Consider the following 14,295-nt stretch of genomic DNA (forward strand, 5'->3'; position numbering starts at 1 on the left):
GTAAACTAGCATATAATCTCTAGTTCTTCTCAGGTACTTCAATATATGTTTTACCGCAGTCCAATGTCCTTGTCCAGGGTTACTCTAATATCTGCTGACCATGCCCACGGCAAAACAGATATCAGGTCTCGTACACAGAATTGGATACAGAAGGCTTCCTACAGCCGAAGCATAGGGGCTGCCTTCATTTCCTCCATCTCCTTTGATGTCTTCGGAGACATCTCTTTAGATAAGGCTACTCCATGTCTAAAAGGTAAGAAACCTTTCTTGGAGTTCTGCATGCTAAAACGAGCAAGGACTGTATCTATATATGAAGCTTGGGATAGGCACAACATTCTTTTCTTGTGATCCCTTATAACTTTGATCCCAAGAATGTGTGCACATTCTCCTATGTCCTTCATATCAAATTGTTTGGACAACCATACCCTTACGTCCGATAATACCATGACATTGTTTCCAATTAACAAAATATATGTTGGATTTTTCGGGCCGCGAAAACCGCTTTTTCGCGTCGCGAAAACCCCGAAACCCCCGCCACCGGATCCGTGCGAAGATAAAAATTTAGAAAAACTTACGAGTATGAGTTTCTAAACCTCGATCTACAGTAGATCTACAAAGAAGAAAGGTTATACCCATGATGCGAAGCCCTTCGCAATCTCGCTCGTCCTCGGTTCGCTGGATCTCGAAAGTGTAAAAGTAGACACTTCTCTATGTGTATCCACACAAGCAAGAGATGGAGAAAAATCTCTAAGGATGTGCTAGCAACCTTAGAGATCAATAATGGAGGAGAGGGAGAGCAAGAAGAAAGCTAGAGAGGAAGAAGATGGGAGTTACCACAAAAAAAATTAAACTCTCCACATGAAATCAAAGTGGCCGGCCACTTTAGTGGATGTTGTAACCTCCATGGGATACCAAGAGTCACAACTCTTGGTAACTCCCATGAGGTGGCATCTCACTTAAGTAACCATGATGATGTGGAGCATCATCATTGGGCCACTCAATGCCAACTCACCAATGAGGTGGCATAAAGTCGAGTCAAACTTGACTCTTCATCTACCTCTCAAGTCAAGTCAAACTTGACCACTTCTCTCCCATGGTTGATCAAATCTAACCATTGGTTCAAGTCAATTTTAATTTAATGAATCTCTATTCATTGAATTAAATTGATTCAATGAGTCTAAGTCCAAATTAGACTCACTTAACACATGAACCAAATTGAGTCCAACTCAATTAGCATAATTTGGATTACTCTTAATCCAATTTGGTTCATCACATGTACCTAATCCTTTAGGTTCATCAAATGAACCTAATCTCCATCTAATTGCCCTTTGTGTGTGACCCTATAGGTTCATATAATGTTGGCAATGCTCCTAAACCCATTTAGAAGCATAAGTAATGAGCGGTATCTAGCAACACATCATTACTACCCAAGTTATAAGAATGTTGAGATCCAACATCACCTTGTGACTCCTCACAATATATGACAAGTGTCTTTCTATCCAAGACATCTAGATTGATCAATGTGAGGCATAGACCGTGTCATCTTCTAATCAATCTAAATCTTGAACTCCAAGTAAACTCACTAAATCAAATGAGCTCAATATCTCATATTGACTCATTTGGGCATGGCCATGCACTTCGTGGTCAAGAATATCGATGTCGCTCCCGTCATATAGGAGGGATAGATACCTTCTACATCACTCACATCCCTCTGCATAATTTGTTAAATACCCAGTAATCGACTTTATAGTCCACCTAGTTACGGGTGACGTTTGACGAAACCAAAGTACATAACTCCTTATGTAGGGATCCATGGTGACTTCTGGTCTAAGGACTAGTAGTCATACTAATAGCCACATGAGAAAGTATATGACACTCATATAACGATCCATGATACTTTCTCATGGCGGATCATTCAGTATAAATTCTCTAATGCATACTCATGTGTCAACTTGATATCTCTATATCCATGAATTGTGAGATCAAGTCATCGAGTTGAGCTACATGCTAGTCTTATTGCATTAACATTGTCACTGAATGTTAATACTCGACTAGGAATGATTAAGAATAGTGTTCCCTATATCATCTCACTATCGGTTCAACTAACCGATTGATATAGGTAAGAACCCTCTACTCAAGGACGCTATTATATTTAGTTTATTTGGCACCAATACAAGTAAGTATAATAACCAAAAATCAAATGCCTTTATTTATATAAGAATATGATACAACAAGTCCATAATACAATCATCAAATGATTGGCTTTAGGGGTCTAACTAACAATCTCCCACTAGCACTAGTGCCAATCAGTGTAGGCTCTAAGCCCCAATGACCTAGTGTGACCATCATGCTTCCTCTGTGCCAAAGCCTTGGTCAAGGGATCTGCGATATTAGCCTCTGTAGGTACTCTGCATATCTTCACATCTCCTCTCTAGATAATCTCTCGAATGAGATGGAAGCGCCGTAGTATGTGTTTGGTCCGCTGGTGTGAGCGAGGTTCCTTCGCCTGTGCTATAGCTCCATTGTTGTCACAATAGAGCTCAATAGGGTCAGTGATGAACTTGCGGATCCAAACTGCCTCCTTTGTTGCCTCTGATGCAGCAATGTACTCGGCCTCTGTCGTAGAATCAGCTACTGTGTCCTGCTTCGAACTCTTCCAGCTCACAGCACCACCATTTATGCAAAATACGAACCCCTGACTGCGATCGATAATCATCCTGGTCGGTCTGGAAGCTGGCATCACTGTAACCCTTTACAGCTAGCTCATCATTGCCTCAATATATCAAGAAATATTCTTTAGTCCTTCTTAAGTACATAAGAATATTCTTGACCTCTATCTAGTGACTTTCACCTAGATCTGACTGGTATCTACTCGTCATGCTCAAAGCATACGAGACATCAGGTCGAGTACATAGCATGGAGTACATGATAGATGCTATGGCTGAGGCATAAGGGATCTGATCCATGCGGTCTCTCTCCTCTCTAGAAGAGGGACCTTGAGTCTTCGAAAGACTCACGCCATGTGACATCGGCAGAAATCCCTTCTTGGAGTTCTGCATGGCAAACCGAAGGAGTACCTTGTCAATATATGTTCTCTGACTTAGGCCAAGCAATCTCTTAGATCTATCTCTATAGATCTGTTCCCCTAGAATGTGGGATGCTTCACCTAAGTCCTTCATTGAGAAACCTATCCCTAGCCAAGTCTTGACAGACTATAGCAAAGGGATGTCTTTCCCAATGAGTTGTATATCATCCACATACAATATGAGGAAGACAACTATGTCCCCTACAACCTTCTTGTAGACACAAGGTTCATCTTCATCCTTGATGAAACTAAACTGTTTGATTGCATCATCGAATGGAAGATTTCAGCTCCGAGAAGCTTGTATTAGTCCATAAATGGACCTATGCAGCTTGCATACTCTGCTAGTATACTGTGGATCTACAAAACCCTCAGGTTGTGTCATGTACACATCCTCGAGCAGGTTTCCATTCAGAAACGCGGTTTTGACATCCATCTGCCATATCTCATAGTCATGGTAAGCTGCAATAGCAAACATGATCCGAATAGACTTAAACATCGCTACTGGAGAAAAGGTTTCATCATAGTCAATACCATGAATCTACTTGAAACCTTTAGCTACCAAGTGACCCTTATAGATAAGTCCATCCATGTTAGTCTTTCTCTTAAAGACCCACTTACACCCAATGGGTTTTACCCCTTCAGGTGGATCAACCAAAGTCCATACTTGGTTGTGTACATGGATTCCATCTCGGATCTCATGGCCTCAAGCCATTTCTCGGAATCTGGTCTCATCACAGCTTCTTGATAGGTGGTAGGCTCATCCTCTATGAACACAATGTCATCATGGTCAGACAAGAGAAATGAATATCTCTCAGGCTGACGACGTACCATATCAGACCTGCGAAGAGGTATGTCTACTTGAACTGGTTGTTGTTCCTCAACTCCTTGTGGAACAACATCATCCATAACACTTTGTGGTTCTAGTTCAATTTCCATCAAGGCTTCAGTGCTATGGTCCGCATCTTGAACTTCTTCAAGATCGAACGTACTCCCACTAGTCTTTCTAGAAACAAAGTCCTTTTCTAGAAAGACCCCAGTCTTTGCCACAACTACCTTGTGCTGACTGGGAATGTAGAAGTAATATCCCTTGGTTTCCTTGGGATATCCAATGAAATAGCACTTGTCGGATTTGGGTCCTAATTTGTTTGAGACTTGACGTCTAACGTAAGCCTCACAACTCCAAATCCTCATAAAAGATACCTGGGCATCCCTCCCAGTCCATATCCTATATGATGTCTTTATCACGGCCTTAGATGGAACTCGGTTGAGTATAAAAGCTGTCGTGTCTAGAGCATAGCCCCAAAGATACAAAGGAAGATCTGTGTGACTCATCATGGATCGTACCATATCTAATAGGGTACGATTCCTCCTTTCGGATACACCATTCCACTGTGGTGTTCCAGGAGGAGTGAGTTGGCATAGAATCCCACACTCAGCTAGATAGTCACAAAACTCATGGCTAAGATATTCTCCACCTCGATCTGATCGAAGTATCTTAATACTCTTGCCATGCTGGTTCTGTACTTCATTCTTGAATTCTTTGAACTTTTCAAAGGATTCAGACTTATGTGTTATCAAGTACACATAACCATATCTACTGAAGTCATCAGTAAATGTGATGAAGTACCTATAACCGCCTCTAGCAGCGACATTGAAAGGGCCACATACATCACTATGTATAAGACCTAACAAATCAGTCGCTCTTTCGCTGTGCCCACTAAAGGGAGTCTTGGTCATCTTGACTAGTAGGCATGACTCGCACATCTCATAAGATTCAAAATCAAATGAGTCCAGCAAACCATCCTTATGGAGCTGGGATAAGCGCTTGTCATTTATATGACCTAAGCGACAGTGTCAGAGATAGGTTTGGTTCATGTCATTTGACTTGAACCTCTTGGTATTTATGTTATAGATAGGACTTTCGAGGTCTAGAATGTAGAGTCTGTTCATCAGAGGTGCACTACAATATAACATATCTTTTAATTAAACAGAACAACATTTATCCTTTATTATAAAAGAGAAACCTTTCTTGTCAAAACAAGAAACTGAAATTATGTTCTTAGTTAATGAAGGCACATAACAACAATCATCTAATTTTAGTACAAGCCCAGAGGGTAGAGATAGATAGTAAGTTCCTACAGCAACAGCAGCAACCCGTGCTCCATTGCCTACTCGTATGTCTATCTCGCCCTTCGTCAATACTCTGCTATTTCTCGGCGCTTGTACATTAGTACAAATGTGAGAAGCACATCCGGTATCTAATACCCACGATGTAGAAATAGAGACGTTGACTTCTATAACATTTATACCTGAAGTAGAAATCTTATTTCTCTTCTTCTTAAGATCATCCAGGTATCCTGTGCAGTTCCTCTTCTAGTGCCCTGCTTGTCCTCTATACAGTTGACAAAGATGTTCAACCATATCATAAGCATCCATCAACTCGTGTTGCTTCTGAAGCTCAGAGTTCATGGTCGCAAGCATAAGACAGGACACATCTAATGCGTCATCTTGATGCTTCTTGTAAACATCTCGGTCAACTCGCATGGCAGTGGTAGGAGGAGCCTCCGGAATGGGCTGCTCCAGAACGTACAGTTTACGTTCTTGGGTGAGTATTATTCTCAAGTTCCTGTACCAGTCCAGGAAATTTGCTCCGTTGAGCTTGTCCTTCTCAAGGACAGAACGCAGGGAAAAAGATTTCGTATTCGACGTCATGATTATCTACAACAGAAAAATGCTGAAAATAAATATCATATTCTTTTAAATCATTTAATTAGGCCTTTAACTAAATGATTCTCCCACTGAATTCTATAATTCATGTGGGACAAGATCCACATCATACTAACCCTTGAGTTAGTTTTGGCTAATACGCCCAAGATTTAGTATGATCGGTAGGTAACGATTTACCAATTACATCTCTATGCAACTCTTGTTTATAGGATCAATACCCGTAGTTATATTAAAACTTGAGTTAGCTTTGGCTAATATGCCCAAGAATTAATATAAATGTGATTTATGTCCTATCTTTCCAACCGTTGGAAGAATGCCTGTAGTTGTACTCGATCCAACCGAGTTAACTAGGAATACTCAATCTAATTGAGTTTGTACTCGCCCATGCGTTGATAAGCGGGACCAAGATTGTCCCTCTGTACCCTACCAAGATAATATGTGTTGCTCTGCTTTGGCAGATTCAACAACACATGTGATCGAGGTAGTGATAGGTATCACGGTACGGTAGGCATTTGAGTTGATATGATTTAGATCTAATCTAATCGACGATGTGTATCATATACTCGATTTAGATCTAATCTAATCATAGAGGAGGTGCATCACGTGCGTGACTTAGATCTAATCTAATCGTCGAGATGTATCATATACGCGATTGATCGAATCGAATCGTTAAGGCGCTAATTAACTACTTTACTAGCATGCATCAAATACACACACACAAGCAATTAATTATACTATTTGTGATTAGTCATGGCCCTACTACGATCTTCTCAATCCAATGAGAAGATCGGATGGTCAACCTAGGGTCCATAGCTTCTCAAGCTCCTCCCTTTGACCACCTTGTGTTGCTCGCGCCCTCCTCGTAACTCCGTCTCGAGTGGACCTTCCACGGCTCTAATTTTCTACATTACAATTTTGAAACTCGAGTTACATTCGAGTCTAAACTAATTTACAACAAGAATAAATAGAGAAAGGCATGACGCGCAGGTCGCGTATAAAAAATACAGCAAACACAATCACATGACGGCACGCAGGCCGTATTATGAATTACAACACAAAATATAACAATCCAATTGGGTCTTTTGGGCCATGACTATCACAAATTATACATAATTCTAAATTATGTATTTTATATAATTTTTTGCAATTTTAATACCAATTTTTACAATTTTTACAAGTAAAAATTCCCGGCGGTCCCGTTTAGCGATTTTCGGGCGCAATCGCGGAACGAATCCCCTTGCGGGGCCAGGGGCAGCGCCCCTACCCGCGATCTAACCATCGTGAGGGTTTCTTAGCGATCCTACAGCGCCTTAGCCCGCTGTCCCAAAAAGTTTTGGGGTGAAACCTTGCCGTTTCGGAAAAATCTTCTCGGTAGTCGAAGCCTACAAGTGTCGAAACACTTGTGCTTCGCTTGTACGAGAAAATTACTCATAAAAATCCATAAAAACTTAAATTTATAGAAAATCACAGAATCTATATATTTCATAAAAATCAAAAATAAACTCCTACAAGTCTTAGCACGTGGCTCTGATACCACTGTTGGGTTTTTCGGGTCGCGAAAGTCGCTTTTTCGCCTCGCGGAAACCCCGAAACCCCCGCCACCGGATCCGTGTGAAGATAAAACTTTAGAAAAACTTATGAGTACAAGTTTCTAAACCTCGATCTACAGTAGATCTACAAAGAAGAAAGGTTATACCATTGATGCGAAGCCATTCGCAATCCTGCTCGTCCTCGGTTCGCCGGATCTCGAAAGTGTCAAAGTAGACACTTCTCTATGTGTATCCACTCAAGCAAGAGATGGAGAAAAATCTCTAAGGATGTGCTAGCAACCTTAGAGATCAGTAATGGAGGAGAGGGAGAGCAAGAAGAAAGCTAGAGAGGAAGAAGATGGGAGTTACCACAAAAAAAATGAAACTCTCCACATGAAATCAAAGTGGCCGGCCACTTTAGTGGAGGTTGTAACCTCCATGGGATACCAAGAGTCACAACTCTTGGTAACTCCCATGAGGTGGCATCTCACTTAAGTAACCATGATGATGTGGAGCATCATCATTGGCCCACTCAATGCCAACTCACCAATGAGGTGGCATAAAGTCAAGTCAAACTTGACTCTTCATCTTCCTCTCAAGTCAAGTCAAACTTGACCACTTCTCTCCCATGGTTGATCAAATCTAACCATTGGTTCAAGTCAATTATAATTTAATGAATCTCTATTCATTGAATTAAATGGATTCAATGAGTCTAAGTCCAAATTAGACTCACTTAACACATGAACCAAATTGAGTCCAACTCAATTAGCATAATTTGGATTACTCTTAATCTAATTTGGTTCATCACATGAACCTAATCCTTTAGGTTCATCAAATGAACCTAATCTCCATCTAATTGCCTTTTGTGTGTGACCCTAGAGGTTCTTATAACGTTGGCAATGCTCCTAAACCAATTTAGAAGCATAAGTAAAGAGCGGTATCTAGCAACACATCATTACTACCTAAGTTATAAGAATGTTGAGATCCAACATCACCTTTGTTAGCAAGAGCCCTAGAGCCAATCAATTGATGATTGTATTTTTGGACTTGTTGTATCATATTCTATATAAATAAAGGCATTTGGTTTTTGGTTATTATACTTACTTGTATTGGTGTCAAATAAACTAAGTATAATAACGTCCTTGAGTAGACTGTTCTCACCTATATCAATCAGTTAGTTGAACCGATAGTGAGATGATATAGGGAACACTACTCTAAATTATTCCTAGTCGAGTATTAACATTCAGGGACAATGTTAATGCAATAAGACTAGCATGTAGGTCAAATCGATGACTTAATCTCACAAGTCATGGATATAGAGATATCAAGTTGACACATGGGTATGCATTGGAGAATGTAAACTGAATGACCCGCCATGAGAAAGTATCACGGATCGTTATATGAGTGTCATATACTTTCTCATGTGGCTATTAGTATGACTACTAGTCCTTAGACCTGAAGTCACCATGGTTACCTACATAAGGAGTTATGTACTTTGGTTTCGTCAAACTCTCACCCGTAACTGGGTGGACTATAAAGGCGATTACTGGGTATGTAACAAATTATGCGGAGGGATGTGAGTAATGTAGATGGGATCTATCCCTCCTATATGACGGGAGAGACATCGGTATTCTTCATAGAGTGAGACCACGAAGTGCATGGCCATGCCCAAATGAGTCAATATGAGATATTGAGCTCATTTGTTTGAGTGAGTCTACTTGGAGTTCAAGATTTAGATTGATTAGAGGATGACACGGTCAATGCCTCACATTGATCAATCTAGATGTCTAGGATAGAAGGACACTTGTCATATATTGTGAGGAGTCACAATTAGTAGTCACAAGGTGATGTTGGATCTCAACATTCTTGTAACTTGGGTAGTAATGATGTATTGCTAGATACCGCTCATTACTTATGTTTCTAAATGAGTTTAGGGGAATTACCAACGTTACAAGAACCTATTGGGTCACACACAAAGAACAAGTGGATGGAGATTAGGTTCATATGATGAACCAAGAGGATTAGATTCATTTGATGAATCAAATTGGATTAAGAGTAATCCTAATTGGGCTAATTGAGTTGGACTCATGTTGATTCATGTGTTCAATGAGTCTAATTTAGATTATGACTCATTGAATCAATTTAATTAGATGAATTAGATTCATTATATTAAATTGGCTTGAATTAAATGGTTGGATTAGATCAACCATGAGAGAGATTAAGTCAAGTTTGACTTGACTTGAGAGGAAGATGAAGAGTCAAGTTTGACTTGACTTTATGTCACCTCATTGGTGAGTTGGCATTAAGTGGACCAATGATGATGCTCCATATCATCATGGTTACTTAAGTGAAGTGCCACCTCATGGGAGTTACCAAGAGTTGTGACTCTTGGTATCCCATGGAGGTTACAAACCACTTAATTAGATTAATAGAGTTTCATTTTACAAGTGTAACTCTCATTCAAGTGATCTTCCTCCTCCTAAGCTCTCTTCTTGCTCCTTCTCTTCTCTTGGTCGTGGGCTTCAAGCAAGGGAGAAGAAAGGAGAGTGAATCTAATCCAAGAAGAAAAGTTAGTGAAAGTCACATAGAGATTTTAGAGGTGTGTGTTCTCTTCTTTTCCTTTCTTCTTCTTCCAATCCACCCGAGAGCCCTAGAGAGTGCTAGCACACTTGTGGTGCTCTCTTCTCCATCCTTGAGTGTTAGAAAACACTTCTTGTTCGTGTGGATATCACTAGAGAGTTGTCTACGTTGACAACTTCGAGATCCGGCCGCGTCTGTGAGGGAGCGGATTTGAGCGCTCTGAAGTATAACTCTTATCTAATGTAGATCTGGAGTGTAAAACTTGTATTCATAGTTTTAGAAAATTTTCTTATACGAGATCGATGGCAGTGGGTGATTCGGTTTCATGATTTAACATGGTTGCTTGAGACCAGTAAGTGACGAATATGAATTTATTTTTGTTTTATGAAAACTTTTCAGTTCTGTAATATTCTGTAAATTTAGGTTTTTATAGTTTTTATGGGTAATTTTTAGAAGCGCACCTAAGTGTTTGGCTACAGCTTGCGGGAAGATTTTCACAAGTTTCGCCAAACCTTTTGGGAGCGGGGCTAAGGTGCTGTCAGATCACAATGGAACCCTCGCGATGGTTAGATCGCGGACGGTCTGCACTTCTCTGGCGCGCTGCCATTGCTTAGCTAAACCGCTAAACGGAATGAAATTGTACTGGAAAAATTGTAAAAATTATAAAAATTACATAAAATTATAGAAATATAAAATTTTGAATTATATATTATTTTTGTGATAGTCATGGCCCAAAGACCCAATTTGATTGGATAATTAGTGTTGTAATTCATAATACGCCTGGTATAGTGATGTAATGTGCGTGTTGTTTTATTTTTTATGATTCGTCCGTTTCTCTTTATTCTTGTTGTAAATTAGATTTAGACTGAATGTAACTCGAGTTTCAAAATGTAATGTAAATTTTGAAGCGGTGGAAGGTCCACTCGAGACGGAGTTCTAGGAGGGCGCTGCAACACAAGGTGGTCAAGGCGGCTGAGGTCGTTGACCTTAGGTTGACCATCTGATCTTCTCATTGGCTTGAGAAGATCGTAGTAGGTCCATGACATAATCACAAAAATTTAATTAATTGCTTTTGTGTGTATGTGATGCATGCTAGTTAATTAAGTAATTAATTAATGCCTAGCGATTAGATTAGATCTAAATCGTGCACATGATGCACCCTTCGATTAGATTAGATCTATCGAGTATATGATACACATCATGGTTTAGATTAGATCTAAAGCTGGCCAACTCGTAATGCCTACCATGTCGTGATACCTCACTACCTCGAATATCCATGTTCTACCGTCAGCTTGTATAGCATGGTTGAACAATCTTGGTCCCTATCATCCGGGTGAGTACAACTCAATTAGATTGAGTATTCCTAGTTTACTCGGTTGGAACGAGTACAACTATAGCCATTCTTCCAGCGGTTGGAAAGGTAGGTCAAAATCACGTTTATATTAACTCCGTGTTACAAAGCTAACTTCGAGTTTTAATATCAATGCAGATCTTGATCCTATAAACAAGAGTTGCATAGAGATGTAATTGGTAGTTACATCATACTAAGTTATGATATTAGCCAAGAAGCTAACTTAAGGGTTAGTTTGATGTGGATCTTGTCCCATAGAATTATGTGGAAGCATCATTTAGTTAAAGGCCTAATTAAATGATTAAGAATATGAATACTTATTTGGCATTTATTTGTTTAGTTAATTCATGCCAAACACAACTTCTCTCTGCTACGCGCTTGAGAAGGACAAGCTCAACGAGCAATTTCCGGGATCACAGAGAACTCGAATAGTTCTCACCACGTGAATCAGACGGTGGAGGCGTCCCTTGCTCCTCCAGCGCCAGGCCATTGAGGAAGATGCTTACAAGAAGCATCAAGATGACGCTTAGATGTGTCCATCTGTCTGTGCCATGACCATGAACTGAGCTTGAAGCAACATGAGTTGATGGGCTTACGTTATGGTTGAACATCTTTGTCACCTATATCAAGGATAAGCAAGGCATGACAAACTCGAATACCTCGAAGACCTTACGAAGAAGAAATAAGATTTCTACTTCAGGTATACATGTTATAGAAGTCAACCTCTCTATTTTTCATCGTGGGTATTAGATATCGGATGTGCCTGCACATTTGTACTAATGTGCAGAGAGCATGGCATACGAAGGGTGAGATAGACCTATGGTAGGCAATGGAGCAGTTTCTGCTATTGCTATAGGTAACATCCGTCTGCCCTGCTTATACTAGAATATTAGATGATTGTTGTTACTTTGCCTTAACAAAGAACATTATATCTCTTTCTTGTTTGGACAAGAAAGGTTTTCGTTTATAATAAAGAATAAATGTTGTTCGTCTATTTAAATGAAATGTTCTATTGTAGTGCACCTCTGATGAACGGACTCTATATTCTAGACCTTGAGCCCTATTTATAACATAAATACCAAGAGGTTTAAGTCAAATGACATGAACCAAACCTACCTCTGGCACTGTCGCTTATCCCAGCTCTATAAGGATGGTTTCTTGGACTCATTTGATTTAGAATCATATGAGATATCTGTCATGCCTACGAGGCAAGATGACCAAGACTCCTTTAGGCACTAGAAGAGTCGATTTGTTAGGACTCATACATAGTGATGTATGACCTTTCAATGTCGCAGCTAGATGGTTATAGGTACTTCATCACATTTCGATGACTGGGTAGATATGGTTATGTGTACTTGATGACACATAAGTCGATTCCTTTGAAAGTTCAAGAATTCAAGAATGAAGTCCATGAGAACGTATTGAGCAAGAGTATTAACTTCCGATCGAGGTGGAGAATACCTTAGCCATGAGTTCCGTGACTATAGTCCGAGTGGGATTCTATCCCAATTCCTCCGAACACCACGGTGGAATGGTGTATCCGAAGGAGGAATTGTACACTAATTATAATACGATCGATGTTGAGTCACACGGATCTTCCGACATACCTTTGGGGCTATGCTCTGACTACGCAACTTTTATACACAACCGAGTTCCATCCAAGGTGTGATAAAGACACCATATAGGATAAGGTGTCTTTCATGAGGATTTGGGGTTGTGAGGCTCTTGACGTCAAGTCTCGAGTTAGGACCCAATCCGACAAGTACTACTTTATTGGATATCCCAGAAACTAAGGACATTACATCTACATTCCCGGTCGAGGTAGAAGAGTTAGAAAAGAGGACTTTGTTTCTAGAAAGACTAGTAGGGGCACGTTCGATCTTGAAGAAGTTCAAGATAACAATATATCAAAAGCGGAATTGAACTAGAACCACAAAGTGTTGTGGATGATGTTGTTCCACAAGAAGTTGAGGAACAACAACGATGAACATATCTCTTCGAGGTCCGATTAGGAAATGCGAGAGATATTCATTTCTTATCGACCATGATGATGTTGTGCTCATAGAGGATGAGCCTACCACCTATCGAAGTTGTGATGAGATAAGAAATGGCTAGCATGAGATCCGAATCTATGTACACCAACCAAGTATGGACTTTGGTTGATCCACGGGTAAAACCCATAGGGTGTAAGTGGATCTTTAAGTGACAAGGCGGCTAGTATCTATATTGGCTTATAAGGTGGTAGGTTTCAAGCAAATTCATGGTATTGAATATGATGAAACCTTTTCTCGAGTAGATGTTTAAGTCCATTCGGATCATGCTTGCTATTACCCCACCATTACGATTAGATCCGGCGATGGATGTCAAACCGTTTCTGAATGAAACCTACTCGAGACATGACATAACCTGAGGGTTTGTAGATCTGACAAGATCAGCAATAGTATGAATGCATAGTCCATTTATGGACTAAAGCAAGCTTCTCGGACGGGAAATCTTGATTCGATGATGCAATCAAACAATTTGGTTTCATCAAGAATGAAGATGAGCCTATGTCTACAAGAAGGTTGTAGAGACGCAATTGTCTTCCTCTATTGTATGTGGATGACACTGCTCATGGAAAGACATCCCTCACAGACTTGGCTGGGACTTGTTTCTCAATGAAGGACCTAAGTGAGGCATCCCATTTTAGGGATCAGACCTATAGGGATAGATCTAAATTGCTTGCGTGGCCTCGGTACATACTTACCACGAACTCCACTCAGGGATGCCGATGACATGTCCTGAAAGACCTGAGACTGGTCGGTCCCTCTAGAGAGGAGAGAGACTATGGATCAGATCCTTTATGCCTCACCCAAGGATCGATCATGTAATGCTATGTACTCAACCAGATGTCTCGATGAGCATGCGACATCCTTTGAGAGTCATCGGGACTGGAATCAAGTGAAATATTCTGACTCCGAAGAATTATTTCTTGATATATGGAGGCAATGATGAGCTGTAGACGAGGGGACAAATGCTAGTGG

Source organism: Zingiber officinale, chromosome 10B (genome assembly GCF_018446385.1).
Source record: "Zingiber officinale cultivar Zhangliang chromosome 10B, Zo_v1.1, whole genome shotgun sequence".
NCBI classification, from domain to species: Eukaryota; Viridiplantae; Streptophyta; class Magnoliopsida; order Zingiberales; family Zingiberaceae; genus Zingiber; species Zingiber officinale.